At 46.3% G+C, this 18,003-nt stretch overlaps 1 long non-coding RNA gene across 1 annotated transcript in view; it reads left to right on the forward strand.

Annotated features, from left to right (window-relative positions):
• The first annotated feature begins 10,013 nt into the window (after positions 1–10,013).
• LOC128626716 (uncharacterized) overlaps positions 10,014–18,003 on the forward strand; it is a 34,655-nt gene continuing 26,665 nt past the window's right edge. The window contains exon 1 of the long non-coding RNA XR_008390767.1: positions 10,014–10,129. This is a non-coding gene — a long non-coding RNA (uncharacterized LOC128626716). The remainder of the gene's footprint in view (positions 10,130–18,003) is intronic.

The following is an 18,003-nucleotide window of genomic DNA, read 5'->3' on the forward strand; positions in this document are numbered from 1 at the left end:
GGAATAACAGCCACTTAATCCTGGGAGCTGCTGCTCTCACTCCCAGCATGTGGTTCTTGAAGGGCTGCCAATACTAGTACAAATGCTACCTGTCTGGGCTCAGGGTTAGCATGTGATCAGGCAGCGCTAGGACCTTACCTGTGGGTTTTCTAGTTGGAATGAAGGGAAGAGGGTCACTTATTCCCATGACAAGCTAGAGAAAGAGTCGTGGTTCTAACTCCCCCAAGGCCCAACTGCATTCCACTCACCAACCTTTTGTTATCCAGGTAATAAATGTCTACTCTGTGTTTATTAGCCTTCTTGACTCACCACCCAAAGAACCCCAGTTAAAACAGAAATTGGGCCCTGGCTGGTGTGGCTCAGGGGATTGAGTCCCAGACTGCGAAGCAAAGGTTCCCTTGTTTGATTCCCAGTCAGGGCACATGCCTGGGTTGCAGGCCAGGTCCCCAGTAGGGGGCGCATGACAGGCAGCCGCACACTGATGTTTCTCTTCTCTTTTTCCCTCACTTTCCTTTTTAAAAATAAATAAATAAAATAATAGAACAAAACCCAGAAATTAGTTCCTGGAAACAAAATAAATGGAAAGAGCTAAGGTGTTCGTGTGTGAATCAGTGAGGGAGCTGAGAACCTGAAGTTTGCACCCTGCGTGGATCCTGAGAGCCAGGCGTATAAACCTGCATTGAAGGGGGCGTGCTGCCTGGAGGCCAAGGTGAAGAGTAGAACGGCAAGACAGAGCCGAGGTGTGAATCATAGAAGAGCAGGGTTGTTACCCAAAAGATTGTGGTGTCCACGGTCTGTGTGGTCACCCTGCAGTGTTTTATGTAACCTTTCCAGGTGACTAACGTGTCCGGGCTTTCTGCACCCTGTGCCAGCTCACACCCTGCTCCACGTTCATTTCTCCAGGTTAGCACTTGTACACATCAGAGGAAATAAGAAAGGTTTGTGTAATGGCCAAGGAGGGTGTGCTTGATGTTCCCTCATTGTTAACAAGGGCATCCAGGTTCTGAGAGTAAAAGTGTGTGCCTTGTGGTCCCTTGAAAATTTGATTCCCAGTAAAGTGATAAACATTGGTACCTAGTTTAAAGTCTATGAGGCAGTTTGCAATCATGTCATTTCAGTCATCTCACTGGTTCACTAATATTGCAAGAACTTGCTATGTCATAATAACATTACTGATAAGGAACCTGAATTTCAGACAAGTTACTTGCCCAAAGCCACACATCTAGTAAAAGGTAGAGACAGGACTCCAACCTGACTGTCCTGCCTTTACGTGGCACATGTTCTCACTGGGTGCATCCAAATCTCTATCCCTACTGCTGGTGCCACTAAAGACTTGTGGTGGGATACGATCGCCTTGACCCACACTCTCTAACATACTGCATTAGTAGGTACCAATTCAGGGCTTCATTGGTCCATCTTGGTTGGAGTCCTGCCCCAGAGCTTGCTGGGAATTGCATTTGAGCATCTCTTCATGGAGGGTGAGGAAAGGGCTCGCCTGTGGGGGCTGGGCTGGAGTAGCAATGCTGTGTGAAGATAAGGGCAATCGATACTTGTTTGCTCATCGTATATGTCAAATAAATCTTCAGAAGTATTTAAGTAAAGAGTAATCCATTTTAAAGTGTCAGGTAAGGTAATAGAATAGGTGGAATGCAGAACGGCACGCCCTGACAGTGGTTGCACAGGTTGAACTTTGGAAACCTGAAACCATCACATCTCTAAAATGCTCAGAGCTGCCCAGGCGGGAAAGTCCCAAGAAGTCCTGCCCAGAACTCAGGGTAGTAAAGCGATGGCAAACAAAGATATGCTGGCTTCGGTTTGTTTAAATCCCTCACCATGAGGCAGCGCCTGCCTCTAGTAGCTGCCATTCATTGGTTTGGGGCTCTAAGTTTGCAGCCTCAAATCTCAGAGCACTTGCACTGTCCTTCACACCCGTCTGGAAGGGAATCTGCCCAGCAAAAGGCGATGTCCAGATACAGTCGCCCTTACAGCTCTTGAGAAAAGAGACAAGGAAACATCTCTTCTAAGCATACCTCTCGTGTGTGACAGAAGTCATCACCTACAACTCATCTCCAGGGATGCAGCTTGGCGAATGGGCCACGAGAGTTTGATATGGAAAGTTCGATATGGAAAGTTCCTTCCCCTTTCAGATCCCCCCGCCCCTGCTTTTGCTTTCTTTACTGGCTGGCCCCTACCTGTTCTTTTGGAAGGCCCATTTCTCTGTGCGTTCATAGCTCTCTGTGCTCTATACGTGGCACGTGACATATTAAAATTATAACCGAGCCACTTCCAGGTGAGGACGGTGCTCTCCATATCTGCATTGTCCATGAGACATGATGTGGTTGCTCAGTAAGTATTTCCTCAATGAATGAATGAGTGACAGTCATAACCAGTCCTAGCGTGAAGCCTCGCGTCACGTGATCAGAATAGCTAGTAGCCAAAAACTCATTCATAGAGCACAGGCAACCCCCATGCTTTACATGTGTCATCTCACTTAATGCTCTTAACAACCCTGTTGGGGAGGTATTTTTCTTCTTCCTCCCGCCATCATTTGTTGAGTGCAACCTAAGTGCCAGGCACTGTGCTGGGTGCTGGAGATCAAACCACGAAACAGTATGATGTCTGCTTTGTGGAGCAGAGAGGCACAGACACATCATAAGCAAGCAGAGTAAAGAAATGTTACTCCCTCCATTTTTGAGGCGACTTTCAGAAAAATCTACTCCTTGTCTACTGCTTGCTTAAAGTGGCACAGATGTCCCTGGCCAGGTAGCTCACCTGGCTGGAGCATCATCCCAATATACCAAGGTTTTGATTCCTGGTCAGGGCACATAGAAAAATCAGCCACGAATGCATAAATAAGTGGAACAACAAATCTCTCTCTGCTCCCCCCTCTCTAAAGGCAGTTTTTAAAAAAGTGGTTCTGACAGAGCCAGACTGGCCCAGCCCTGTCTGATCTCGAGGCTCATGCTTTCTCCAGAATTCCCAGGAGAAAACCTTGCTGCATCTCCGACGGGCACAGAGGTGCAGGCACCACCCCACTTCAAAGGGCCCCAAGGCCCGGGGTGCCCAGGTGGCAGTGGGAGAAGCCTCCGGCCAAGTGTGGCTCAGGCTTCAGGGGGGAAGGTGCTGCAGGTGAGGGCCAGCCTCTGCTGCTTCCTGCTGGCAGCTGGCCGGTGGCCCTGTTGTGATCAGCGGGGGCATTTGGTTCCCAGGATTAACGGAAGAATTTAGCAAAGCTAATTCTATCTAACTCTCAGAGAGGGAAGAATAGCTTCGGCATCTTGCCAGCTTCCATCAATAAGCTGAGAGCCGCCAGGCCTCCACGGGTCCCTCCTGGAGCTGGAGAAAGCCTTCCCTGGGGCTGGGTGAAGCGGAAGAGGTGGGGTTGGGGCGTGGGAACCCTGTGCCAAGGATCCTTCTGTGCTCTACAGACCAGAACCGTGGCCTGGATACTCCAGTGGACCCCTGCTCCCCTTGGGCTCCCCTTGGGCTCTAGCCTTGGGCTTCTTGTGGGCGGTGCCCGCTCAGGGAGGTGGTCCTGGAAACGTTTTGCTGGAGAGCTCACTTCCTGACGTCCACACGGTGGAGCCCTTGACCCGCTGTTTTTTTTTTTTTCAGCTGAGGCTGCGCCTTCCCTGCAGTTCCTCTGCGGGAACTGAGGAGGGTAGACTAATAAAAGGAAGATTCTGCTTGCAGATGCTCTTGGGCTGCTGGGCAGGACACGTGGAAGAAGTTCGTGCTCAGCACTCGCCCTTTAGGAAGGGCCAGCTCCCTGCTGAGCGAGCCTTTGGGTACCGCAGCCCAGGCTGGCTGATGAGGTGGAAGTCTGAGGAACAGTGCCACAGGGAAGTCCTGCATTTTGGTACCGAAGGGAAGAGGAAAGGCCTCTTTCCATAAATGGATGCTGAGCAGCAATGCAGCAGCTGGCCACACCACACGTCCTTGTGAGCTGTCAGGAGGCCTGGACCAATCACAGAGTTGCCCATTGATGGTATTTGCTCCCTCAGAGGGGACCGTGCAGAGGGCAGAGTCAGACATGGCAGAAAGATAGCACTTCCCCTCTGGCCCATTCCGAGAGGATCTGAGGATTCAGGGGAACAGACAAGCTCTTGTCAGATGTCCCAGAAGGGGCCATGTGAGTCCCTGTGGCCTGGGTACCCGAGGCTCCCACCCACCTCAGTCTGGGATGATGACGTCTAGGGCAGGGACAGGATGGGTGTGTTTTCACAATTCGGGTCCAGGGAGCAGGTTTCCTGGAGGCTGGGGGTCCCTTAATGATGCTCCATCCTATGAATCTGCCTCACCGGAAAGCACCTCAAAATGTGGGACGGGGCTGTTGTGTGGAGGAGCACAGGCCTTAGAGCCAAACTACTTGGGTTCCAGTCTTGGCTGTACCACTTGCTGGCTGGGCGACTTTGGCAGGTTATTATCCGTGACACTGGGAAGACCGGTGGTATGGACTTCCTGTGTGGTATCATGCAGGACAGTGAAAAGAGCACCCGGCATACACTAAGTCCTCGGCAGTTGAAGCTAGTGTCTCAAAGCTTCTCTCTGGCACCGAAATTCCAGCTCTGTGCCTGGAGCACGCCCAGTAGCTTAGAGAGCCCTCATAGTCCCTCTGGGGTTGCCTTGTGGGTTTCTTGCTCTGTCCCCATTAGCAATTTCATTGTGTGGGTTTCATGTCCGTCTGACAGAGTGGTCATTCAAATTTCTACATAAAATTTTAAGTGGTCTTAGTATCCAGCATCTATCCAGCTGGGAAATATATTCTTGTGTTTCCTTAACAAATTATATAGCTTTACTTTGCCCACAGCATTAGGAGCAAGTGAGATTCAGTTCGCCTTAATTACCCGTGCGGGTTTAACATCCTTTGTTGCTGTTCCCTTTTAACGCTAATGAACGAATCACAAATCCTAATAGTGAATAATTGCCATTTTGTTCTACACTGAGCAAAGCAGCCGCTCACTCAGTCGGCACCTCAGCAGTTGCTGTTTTGGTCGCTGCTCTAAGGAGAACCCTCAGTCCCAGACCTCATCCTGCTGATCCCTCGCCTGGACCGAAAGCCTGATGCGCAGACTTGCTGCTCCTCCGCCTTAATTAAAGGCCCTCCTTGCACCAGGTGGGATGTGGACGGGTTATCATTCACACTAGGAGGCGGGCATGGCTGGGGACATGGAGAAAACTTGTGTGGCAGCCCACCTGAAGTTTCTTTGTGTGGGGTCTCCTGGGAGAGAAGCAACCCTGGGGCAAGGCGAGGACAGATCTGACCGGTTTGAGCTGAGTGATGGGAAGGGGCAGAGATTCAGAATGTAGCAGGGAGGTCATTCCACAAATCCTCTTAGGTGAAACAAGAGTGAAAGCTGACCTGGAAAGAGTGGGTTTACAGAACCTCACCTGTGTCGAGACACAGGCCACAGCGAGGGTAACACAGAGGGAAGGTGTCCGTTCTTCTTTCCAGGCCAACTCGTAATTGACCTTGGTGCCTGGAGGAGCACCACGGAGCAGGTGCGCTCAGTTGTTCCGACTTCTTGCCATTAGAAGCGTCGACAGGGAACGTTGATTTATACACTTATGCACTTTATACATATAACTTTATGCACATCCATCATTCTCCCCTGGGATAAATTAGGTCAGAAAAGTGCAGAATTCTGAAGTTGTCCTGCTACTTTTTAAAAAAGTCTATGTGCATATACAGCCTGACTTATTTCCTTTTTTTCCCTTTTATATGAGATGTTTGCGTACAAAACTTTCTCTTTTTGCTAAAACTATATAGACACATTCTGAAACCTTTTCTTTGGCCTCAGGGGAGGCATTTTTGTTTTCGTTTTTATTTTTGGCCACACTTCTCTTCTGTGGCAGCTACTCTTAGCTGTCTGCTCCAAAGCCATTCCCAACCCTTGCCCACTTCCAGTGATGGATGTTGGGGAAGCCACATACTGGCTTCCTCTGACTTCTTTGTAGCAAGCAGTGGCTAAGCAGCCCTGTCTGACCAATGAGAGAGACATAAAGGAAAGACTGTTGGAGCCTTATGGAGAAATGTTTTTCCTCTCCAAGAGGAGGCTTGAGAAAAGAAAATCTCTGAGGGGAATACTCCTCTGTGCCCTGACTGCAAACAGTGGTGTAAGGATGTAATCTTGGAACGGTGGCAGCCATCCTGTGATCACGAGGCAGCAGGTGTGAGGAAGAACAAAAAAGCAAAATACTGATGATGACAGAGATAAAGGGGAAAAGGCCTGAGTTTTGAAGATACTGTTACATGGCTGGATCAGCCTTGGGAACTCCTACCTCTCATTTTCTGTTCTGTAAGGTGATAAGTACCAAGATTACCTCAGCTATTCTTACTCATGGCTTCTTTTACTTACAACAAATGCAACTTAGTTGAAACAAACTCTCCTTTTTTAAAAAAAAAATTCAACACGAGATTATTATTCCTCCCCACTTGTCCTGCATTCCTTCACCACAGGGTGGTTTTGATACTTCCACTCTGATTATATCATTTACAAGCCATTTTAAAATGGAAGACACCAGGTTCATTTCTTAGCAATTCTGATGTCCCTCACAAATGTTCCTTCCCACTCAGCACGAGTTCAGCCTGGCTTTTCCAGGGTTTGGCAGGGGACACAGCAGCCCTGAGCAGTCAGTCAGCCGCCTTCTTCAAGGCTCCACCCTGCTGCCCCCCGCCCCCCCACCAAAAAAAACCCATGGCAGCAAGGTCCTGGAAGAAGGCATTCCTGAGTTCTGCTGTTGGGCAGCCCTGCCTGCTTCTCACTCGGGACTGACCCCAGCACCTTCCTTCCTGAGGAGGGGTCAGAGTGGGTGGGGTCTTTGTCCCACTGCCTTGTAGCTAAGACCAAGTTAGGCAGACTTAATGTTAAAACCAGAACCTTTGTCCTGGAAATAATACACGAAGTGTTCATGCCTGGAATACAAAATGCTCAGCAATTCCTTCAGATTCAAAGTCAGCTGGAACCCTTTTCCCTTCTGCAGGTATGTTTGGACTGCTTCAAATGTTTGATTGCATTACTCTCGAATGGCTGGCTTCCTATTGTGGTTTAGCTAATATTCAACTTTCCTGTGACAGGAATAAACTACAGGGCTTATTCCACCCTGTAGCCCGTACCTTTCACAAAGAACACATGGGAGGCTGTGGGAGCTTGGAGTCACGCCCCGTGGCCAGGGCGGGAGGGTGCAGGCTGGCGATCAGCGCCCCCTTCCTGGCTGAGAGTGCCATAACGGAGGACAGAGGGGAAGGCGGGGCGGAAGCTCAGGTGGAGGTGTTGCAGGTGCACTTGACATAGACCAAGGTCCTCAGTGAAAATGTGAGTCCCACGGTGGGAGTGGCAGAGAGCAGTAGAGTGCAAAGATGAAGTACTTTAGTCAACAGATAAGAAAAATCCCGGCTGTACCATATATTAGCCATGTGACCTTGGGTGAGTGGTTAAACCCCTGTGAACCCCAGTTTTCCAATCCATAAAATGTGAGCTTAAAGAAGTTGTGGTATAATGTACGAGGAACCTGGATCTGAGCTGGGTGTAAAAAAGGAAGACCTCTGGGGGAGAGGAGAGGAGAGGCGGTCAAGTCCAAGCTGTGGCTGAGCTGGTCTCGGTGGGTTTAAACTGTTAACCAGTTTAAAGTGATAGTTGATTTTCCCATGGTCAGGCCAGGCCACCCTTAAAGCTGTGTTACTTGCAGGATAGCCTAGTGCTATTTGCTGGCTTATTTTAAGGAGAAGGAGATGAAGGTTCAGAACAGCCCAGAGCCTTGCCTGAGGCCCCCCAGCTGTTGCAAGGTGGAGCAGTGACCAGAACTAGACCTAAGTAATTAGTGTTAACTTGAAACCCTGTTTGGTAACTAGGACTTTAAAATTTTCAGTCCAGGCTGGCCAGGGGCAAAATGGAGTAAAATGAACGAATTGCAGGCCATCTCCACTTTTTGCGCCCTTTCACCTCTCCACATGCTCTGAAATTTCTCAGAAAGCATTTTCCCACGGCTAACCTCACACTCAGTACAAAGCTTCTCCCCAAGCTCAGGCACAAGACAAGGATGCTTACTCTCGCTCCTGCTATTCAACTGAGAGCTGATGTCCTAGCCAGAGCAGTTAGGCAAGAAAAGGAGAGGCTTTCCACATTGGAAAGGAAGAAGTAAAACTATCTTCTTTTTTTTGCAGATGACAATTTTCCACATAGGTAGGCATTTAAAAACTTATTCAGAGTAAAGTATAAATGACTGATAAACTCAATGAGAATTATTTTTCTCTCAAAGGTGTTTGCTTTCAAATTGGTGTGGCAAAGTCTGCCTATGAAATTTATTGCATTGGTCAGTGCATACAAACTTTTAATAAAAGAATTCTTAAGTTTTCCACGGCCACTGAAGTCACAGTATCCACAGAGTGGACTCTCTACCCACACTGTCACGCAGTGCCTCTTCCCAGGCCCCTTTCTCCTTTTTGTCTCCAGCTTCCTTCCATCTTCTTCTTTTTACCTGTTTAAGGGTAGGACGGTGCTTAAAGTGTGGTCCCTGGACCAGCAGCAGCATCACTTGGGAACGTGTGAGAAGGCCAGTTCTCTGGCCCTGCCCCAGGCTGAGTCAGGAACCCTGGGCTGGGGCCCACACAGCTGTGTTTCAAAAACCCTCCAGGTGATTCTGATGCAGACGAAAGTTTGAGGACCCGCGGACTGTGGAATGGAATAAAACCAGTAATTTATCCACATCAGGAGATGTTGGAATAGTAGCTAAATAATAGCAGGGAGTGTTAACAACAATGCAATCAGACATAAAATGCCACCCCTCCCGTAGCTGGGCATTTTGGCGAGGACCGCCTGCTGGACTGCTGCCCCATGTCCCCCGCCCAGCCCCTTAGGTGCCCCTTGGGCTCTGCCTGGCTCTCTCTTTCTCCTTCCTCTTCCCACCCCTTCCTGGGTTCTGACTTTTTCCCACACAGGCCGATACTAGCTCCCTCAGTTTGGTAGCGCTGTTTTCTGGGTAGCTCCCTCTTGTCTGTCACCTCCCTTAACACCACAATATTGGTTCTGGGCCCTGAAATCTTGGAGGCTCAGCTTCTTGAACACTTAGTCCTCTTTTATGAGTTTATGGGAATGATTGTACAGAAATTCCCACCATCGCTGATGGCTGTTTGTTGGGCCACTTGACACATTTTCTTCATCCAACCCTCAGAGCAAAGCAATGGTACTTGCTTCTCAGCCTAATCCATTTGTTTAAGGATTGTTTCACTACTGACCTCATTCTAATCAAAAGGCAATTCTATGGGGAGTTGCAGATGCCGTTGAATGAGAAGTTTCTGTTTAAAAAGGACAGCTCTTCCCCTGGCAGCCAGGTGGAACTTCTGCCACTTTTGAGACTGGGAGCATCGAATAAGCACCCTGACAAGTCCTCCAGCCCATGAGTTCTTCAAGGAGCTAGACTACAGATTGACATCTGCACTGAACTAGGGCATCCTGGTAATGGGGTACGTGCTGGAACCCCTAGTTCACTAGAGCCCTGCAGGGCAGGAGGACGAGGACCCTGACTTCAGGTTTGCCAGTCCGTGGTCTGTGGTGTAGTCAGGGATCCAGTAGCCATAGAAATGGCCTTCCTGCCTAGACAACATCCTGGAAATTAAGAACTGTTGGCAGTTTTGCTCTGCGAACTCAGTTTTCCCCCCAGAAGGTTGGCCATGGGGTTGTGAGCACAGAGGGCATCTTCGGGGGTCTTTGTCTGATGTTCGGGTCTCCTGAGAAGAGACATTTTGGGGGCATAGTTCTGTTGCTAGTAGGGAGAGTTTGAGTGACATTTCTCAAAGTGTTAAAGAAAATATTTTAAAATATAATGTGAAGAATTCACTTTCATCTCATAGCCAAATGCCTTGGGGGTATGCGTCTCTCAATCACAGGGAGCTTTTTAACTTGATGTATTCCACACTTGGTTATTTAGCTCTGGTACAATTACTGAATTGACGGAACAAATCACTTCATTACAGATTGGACCAGAAGGTGCCTACCTCTTGTGGAACTGGGGTCTCAGAGGATCCCAAGCTGAATCTCTGTAAGGTCTAAACAGAGCAAGGGGAGGATCGGAAAGGAGAACTGGACTGCACACTTCTTTTGTTTCTGGAGACCACGCACTGAGATCCCTTGTGAGTACTGGGTATGTGGCTAACATATTTAAGGGGCCTCTTCACCTAAGACATCAGGGTGAAGACCGGGCGGTCGGTTGGGTTTGCAAGGGTTCGATTCACTACCCAGGACCAGTGTACAATATCTGAAGACATTCCCATTTTTGGAAACAACAAAAGGAATTAGCTGAGAACACAGACATAACTATGGATGAATGATACACAGTCTGCTAAAAAAAGAGGATTCACATGCCTTTCGATACTGAATAAAATAATACGCAGCACAGGAGTGTTCTTGCTTCAATTCCAGTTCCTTCTGAAGATACTGGCAAAGTCTTCTAGCCATGAGTTGCTGATCTCAAATCTGATTCCAGCCCACGACGTGTTCCGATCCTGTCCTTCTGGTCCCAGCCTGTGTTCATCGCTAGAATTGCACATTGATCTTTACCTCTCAGACTGCAGAGTGTCCTCAGTCCCATGCTACAGCACATTCTCACGCAGCCATCTGGCCTCGCCTCTTTTGTTTTACTTTTTGAAGATTTTATTTATTTATTTTTAGAGAGAGAAGAGGGGAGGGAGAAAGGGAGGGAGAAACTCTGACGTGAGGGAGAACACCGATCTGTTGCCTCTTGCAGGGCCCCTACCCAGGGACCTGGCGCACGACCCAGGCGTGCGCCCCGACTGGGAATCCAATGGGCGACCTTTCAGTTTGTGGGGCAACGTCCAACCCACTGAGCCACACCAGACAGGCCAAGGGGCCTCACCTCCTTTGGCCTCTGGGCTTTCCCACGCTGGGCTTGTTTCTGCTCACACTTTCTTCCATGTTTTGTCCTCTGCATGGCCTCTGAGACTTTTTCTTAGGCACCTGCTTTTCAAACCTTCATCTTCAGCTTCCAGACCTTGAAAGCAGCGTTTCCCAACCTTTCCCCATCACAGCACACCAAGAAAGTGATATTTTTGTTTCCCACCAGCACAGGAGTGTTCTTGTTTCAAAACTGGCATGGTTTTGAGCCTCAGTGGAGGCTTCAGGGGATGGGGGTGACCAGCTCAGGACTCCAGCCACTTGACAATCAAGAGGTCAGCATCTTGGGGTACCCTTGTAGAGATGCTCTGCTCTGGTAGAGCCTGCCTTGGCCACGTGACCATGTGGCGAATGTCTGCTGTGGTATCCTAGCTCTTTCTGGTCCCTCTCACCTTCTTGACTGCACAGGCTCTGCTGTCCTGCTCAGTGAAGACTTGCCTCTCAACCAGCCTTGACCCCTCACTGCCTATATCCTTGCTATTCTGAGTGTGGTCCTCGCCCCAGCACTGCAAACATCTCCTGGGAGCTTGCCAGCCGTGCAGAATCTTAGATCACACACAGGCCTGCTGACTAGGAATCTGCATTCTTGTGCCTACCCTTCTGGTCATATTCTGACAGTTTCTTTTAAGTGTCCGGACCCCTCATTGGTCTGTTAGCATGTTTATCTTCTCTGGAAATGTAGCAATACAGGTTTTCTTTTTTAAAAAATAACTTTTTATTTTTCAATTACAGTTGACATACATACAGTGTTATATTATTTTCAGGTATACAGTGTTGTATTAGTTTCTGGTCATTATGCAAATAAACCCAGCAATTAGATATTTATATAACTTCTGGCATGATCAGCAATAAATCTAGCGCCCTCTGACACCACACATAGTTATTACAATATTACCGACTGTATTCCCTATGCTGTGCTTTGCATCCCCGTGACTGTTCCGTAACTACCAGTTTGTACTCCTAATTTCTTCCCCTTTTCACACAGCGTCTGTTGCTCCTTTAGGTTTTAGACTCCACTGTGGTTGAAGGCCAAGTGCTTATGACTGCAGTGGTGCCTCTTTCGTCCTTTCTTTGGAAATAGTACAGGATAGTGGGAAGAAGAGGGTGTTTGAGCTGGACATCGGGCTGGGGATCCCAGCTCTACCACTCGCTACTGTGTGACACTGAGGTTACTGTTTAACCTCTGGGCCTCCTTTCCTCATTTGTTATCTAGAATAGAAGCAGCTGCCTGGTGGGGCTTCTGTGAGGATTAAATAAGATGATATACGGGGAGTGCTGAGCGGGCAACCAGTATTTGTTCTTCCTCCCCCTCTCAACTGTTTCTCTCCCGCTATTCCTGGGCTCATGGTCCTTTTAAGAAAGCAGATGAAAATAAAGCCCAGCACAAGGCTTCCTCCTTGTATTTTCTAGCATTTGTGTTCTCCACGCCATCTTTGGACCACCCTCTTTCTCTTCCATCACTACATACTTTTGCAGAGTGATTTCATGTGTTCCCATGGCATTAACTGCTAATCACATGCTGGTGACTCCCAGGTCCTCTTCCTCTTGCCTGAACTCCAGACCCGCATCTCTACCTGCTCACTGGATACCCTACAGACCAGAGATCATTTAAACCAAACTCGTTGTCTTTCCTACCACTTACACCATTCGAGTGAAATTCTTTTACCAGTATATCTCCCTGATTAGGCTCCCTGATCTTTTTGAGGGCAGGGGTTGTTTTTTTATTTATTTTTGAGTCTATAGCATTCAGACAGATTTTATCTGAAAAAAAGTATTTGACCTCTATTTTTGAATGATATTTTTTCTCGGCATAAAATTCTTGGTTGAGAAGTCTACCCCCATACCAGTATACTCCCCCCACCCTTATCCATGAGTTATGCATTCCAAGGACCCCAAAACCATAGACAGTACTGAACCCTATGTTCAGTTGACCCTTGAACAACATAGGTTTGAATTACACATGTCCACTTATATGCAGATTTTTTTCAACTTGCCCCACACAGTTCAAGCCCACGTTGGTCAATGGTCAACTCCGTGGTTGGGAATCTGTGTATACAGAGGGCCTGCTCTAGTTATACCTGGATTTTCCACTGCACAGGAAGTTGGTGCCCTTAACTCCAACATTATTCAAGGGTAAACTTCATACTATACTTTTGCCTATGTGTACACACCTTTTCAGTTAAAGGAAGCAGTTTATGGCTTCTCTTCGGCACATTTGAATTGCCAATATCATTACTCTTGCGTTTTGGGGTCATTATGCAAATAAAATAGCTTGATAGAAGTTAAATTCAGAAGCCAACAATTTTTGATGGATTTAAATTTGACTTTTCCCTTGAGGAAACACTACAAAGTTATGCAATTTTACAAATTTATCCAAGAAGGAAATACAAAATTACTGATTTCTGTGGTATTTTTTTTTACAATATTATTATTAGAAAACAGATGCTTTCTCTTTCTGAATGAAGATAAAGAAATTATTTCAAGTCATGAAATCACAAATTCCAGAGACTTCTTAATAAGAATTCAAGTAGTTTAATTATGAAGACATTTGTTTTTGTGGTGCTGTAGCTGCTGCTAAATTTAATGGGAAAAACAATTAGGATTGTTATATCCCCAAACTTCCCAATTCTTATAAATAAAACATTCAGGCATTAATCAGTTAATTAACATAACTTAACACAATGTTTTCTAAATCAGAAATCTAGACCGTGTGATCACAATATGAATATATTTGTGAAAGCAAACATTATCTCCCCAGCCTCTGGAATGCTTCATGAGCTACATTTGTACCTCCCTATTTTTTTTCTACGGATTGGCTCATTGTGATGATGATGAAGAAGTTGAAGCTGATGATGACGGTGACTGATGATAATAGCTATACTTATAAAGGGTTTACCATGTTTCGAGAGTATCATCTCATTTCATCTTCACTGCAATCATTTGAGTAAGTGCTAATATTATTCCCATTTATAGATGAGAAATCCAAGGCTGTAGGCTGTTCAGGATCACATGGCTGGTGAATGGCAGAGACAGGATTCAGACTCAGGTGTGCTTGACTCCAAAGACCACTGACGTAGGTAGAACAAGTCACACAGCTCCACAAACTTGGATCAGTTTTTGAACTGCTCACAGGGCTGAATCTCATATCTTGATTCTGGAGACACAGCCAAGACAGGATCACTGACAAAAATCTTTTTGTTTTCCTCGGCCTTGTCAGTATTACTTTTCAGGCATTTCTTTGACACCTCACGATACAGAGCTATTTGTAAGCCTGCCAAAATGCTTATGACTTGGAAATACCTTATTTTTAAAAAATTTATTTTTCAGTTACAGTTTACATTCAATATTATTTTATATTTAGACAAGAAAAATAGGGAGGTACCCTGTTGTTATCCCAAGTATTTTTGGATTATTAGGTCCTGTGAGTCAATATTCATGGGTCAAATGGTCCTCTTACTTCAAAAAATGATAAGCCTAGTTGTTTACCCCAGAACTTCATACCTCCCAACAGTTAGAAATGCATAATCACTTTCTCTGCACAGAGGCCCTCCCTGGGAACTGTCCATGGTGGCTCCTTACAGAACTAACAAGTTACATTAGGACCTTCCAGTGTTAGACATGGTGCTGAATTTCTAGCTCTCTTTCTCTCTTCCTCTCTCACTCCCTATTTTTCTCTTCATTCCTTCCTCCCTTCCTCTCCTCCCTTCCCTTCCTCTCTTTCCCCTCCCCTTTCACGTACTTTTGATTACAGAGATACTACAGGAATACAGGAAAACTATGTAGATCTATCTAATTTGTCTCCTTATAGTTCAGATTTCAAGATTCTAATTTTCTAATGGTTAGAAATAGAAATATGTTTATCACATGCTAAAACAATAAAAGAATGTTCTTTGACAAGAAAGATCATAGGATGTCTATCACACATCCAAAATATATGGTGTCTTTAGATTAAATGTCGTATATTGTTAATCTTTAAGTCCCACAAATATAAAATGCAAAAAACATTATAGTTGCAGGGCCACTTTGGCCGAATTTCTGAGTATATGAGCCAATTTTTAAGGAGCAAAAGGAGCCAACTCACTGTGGTATGCTATATTACTGTTTCCCGTAATTTGGGTCTTTCTCTCTACCGTATGTTTATGGAAAGATTATACATTCTTGCCCCGTTGAACATAGAAGTGGCCATGTGACTTGCTTCAGCCAATACAATGTGGGCCACTTGTGAGCAGAAGCCACGAGAGCCAGCATGTGTGGTTCACAACACCACAATGCAACTTCTCCATTAGCCTGAGTCCCAAAGTGAAATTAATTAGATCAGAGCAGCAGCTGACCCTGGCTGGACAAGTAGAATAAAAAAGGAACAAATCCTTGTTGTTGTAAGTCACTGAGGTGCTTAGAACCATTTATTACTACAGCATATATAACTTAGCCTATCACGAGTGGTGCTAAACAGTAGACTTTGAATTTGTATAATAAAACCCAGGTGGGTTACAAAATACTCAACCTTCTTTTCTCTCTTTTTGGCTAGAACTAAGCTTTCTTTTCCATGAAAAATATTCCTGACAGCCCAGACCAGTTTCTTGGCTCTTTGTATTACTTTACATAGGTTACCATAACAAAGCACCATAAATTGGGTGGCTTAAACAATAGTTGTGGGTGCCTAACATGCCAAGGAGGAGCTGGTGGAGGAGGCTGTGAGAATTCCTATCACTATGTGCAACATTTGCTTTAAAAAAAAACAATAGAGTTGTCTAAATTCAAAATGAAAATCTAATTGCACCCAGTATAACCTAAAATTAAAGTAAATCCTTGCTTTCTTTTCCATTCTGTTTACTTTGTTAGAATGAATGAAGCTTAAGATTTAATAGTATGTTCCCTTGGAAACAGATTCTGAGAGATCTAAATGCCAAAGGATGTTTTGGGGGAGTGGTATTGGGACATTTACTGGTAAGGGCATAAGGAAGGCAGGATTGGTTAAAGTGAGAAGCTATCAAACAATGTGGTAACAACTGAGCCTTCAGCTCATCCTTCGAGGAGTGCTGGAGATAGGAAAGCCCTTCGTAGTTGTCCACATGGAGGCAAGGAGGCCTGGCCTTTGTATCGTTGCATTGACCAGTCATGGCTGCAGATTGCCCTCTAAGAAGGGGCATAGCCTTGGGCAAGGTAAAGCCCTGTGGCTGAAGACCATGTTCAGTGAGAGACACAGCTGAGTCATCAGTGGCTGATATTAGCAGTTGAGGGAATGAGTGCATTGATTCCAGAGAGCAGATCTGGGTAGATTCATTGCAACCCACCTTTGCACCATTCATATTGATTTTCTTCTTACAGTAAGTTTGACCTACCTTAGAATAGCTTTCACAGGTTTCTTGTTGATCTTGTATTTTGATGAGTGGAAATCCCTTGGTCTCCTGAACCCATGTATTCTACCAACTGGTACATAGCTCCATGTCATGGCCATGGATTTGAAATGGCACCCAGTCCTTTCATTTTATCATCTCTGAATTGGCACCTGACATGTCCTTAAGAGCCTATTTGCCACCCTCAGGCTGATGGCTTCTAGTGGCGGGCAATGTCATAGGACCAAGGGATGCCGTGATCATGCTCTCACGGCTCCACCGTCTTTCCTGGAGTGTGAGTCCTTCATTTGGAGGCGGTGTTTTGTGGTGTTCTGTGTAGGGGAATTAAACACTCTCTAAGTCCTTGGTTGGTGATTCTGGGCCAAGGCCCTGAAGAAAGGAAGGGCAAACTTCTATCTCAGTTGAAATACATTGCTGCCTCTTTTGGGGTAAAAATAGTCAGTCTCCATGAGAGATGGTGTCATACCCAGGAGCTAAGCTCTGTTGCTGGCACGTTGGACATTCAACAGTGGCAGTAGCTAGATCAGCTTTGGTGAGTAGAAGTCCACGCTCCTGGGTGTCACCTCCATCCCTGCCACTGTGGCTGTCATTCATGAGCCCAGTGTGCCAGCAGTGAAGCGGGTGCAATTAGGGGCTGGCTGATGACACCTGATCAATCACGCTGTCTACTAGGTTGTTTAGCCCCTCTTCCATCAGGGACAATCCCTGTCAGGGGTTAGCATGTGATACATCGATATTTTTACCCACTACCATTCTTCCATATGTCTTTTTCTGAGCTATTTTTGACCCTGATATTCCAACCTTTCCTTTTTTGGTTCCCTGCCAGGCCATTGCCACTCTCTGTGAGTCCATGTATGTTCCTCCTCGGGCCATTTTCCCCACACACAGTGGGTGACTTGGTGTGCTGTCTGCATCTCTGTGTTTCAGAAGGATTTCCTTTCCTTCCAGAGCCATGGCTAAGAGGTATAATCAGCAGCAGGTTCACGTCAACACACCAAGCTGGATTAATCTGCTTGGGTTGCTATAACAAAATGCTACAAACTGAATGGCTTGAACAACGCAAATTTATTATAGTGTTGGAGGCTGGAAGTTTGAGACCGGTTTGTTAGTATGGTCAGTTTCTGATGAAGGCTGTCTTCCTGGCTCTCAGATAGTTACCTTCTCACTGTGTCCTCACATGGTCGGGGGGAGAGAGAGAGAAAAAGAGAGAGAGAGAGAGAGAAAGCTGCCTGGTATCTCTTCTTATAAAAGACACTAACCCCATTGTGGGGACCCTACCCACATAGTCATCTAAATCTAATTATGCTCCAGAGACCTATCTCTAAATATCATCACACTCGGGGTTGGGGCTTCAGCATACACTTTTGAAGGGGACAAAATTCAGGCCATAACATGAGCCAACTCAACCATGAACCAAGATCAGCCTATTCTCCTCCTCTTTCAGCTGGTAATAAGCCCTACCTCTCCCCCTTGTAGCCTCAGATATGAACTGAAATAGAGGGATTCTGGGCCTTCTGCATCGGAGGCTTGCTTGTACCCTCTGGCCCTGCTGGTGCCTGACCCAGGCTACACCACTTCTGCCTTAAGATGGATCTCTCACCTTTGCCAGAACCTATGTTGTGATGGGTAGCTTTAGGTGCATGGCCATCCAATGTTCCATGCTCCATCCCTATTAAGACGAGATACTTTATTTCTACAAAGACCTAGTAGCATGCAAGTAGCTGCTTTTGAATTAT

Source organism: Artibeus jamaicensis, unplaced genomic scaffold, assembly GCF_021234435.1.
Source record: "Artibeus jamaicensis isolate MK-2021 breed Jamaican fruit bat unplaced genomic scaffold, CSHL_Jam_final scaffold_916, whole genome shotgun sequence".
Classification (NCBI taxonomy): domain Eukaryota; kingdom Metazoa; phylum Chordata; class Mammalia; order Chiroptera; family Phyllostomidae; genus Artibeus; species Artibeus jamaicensis.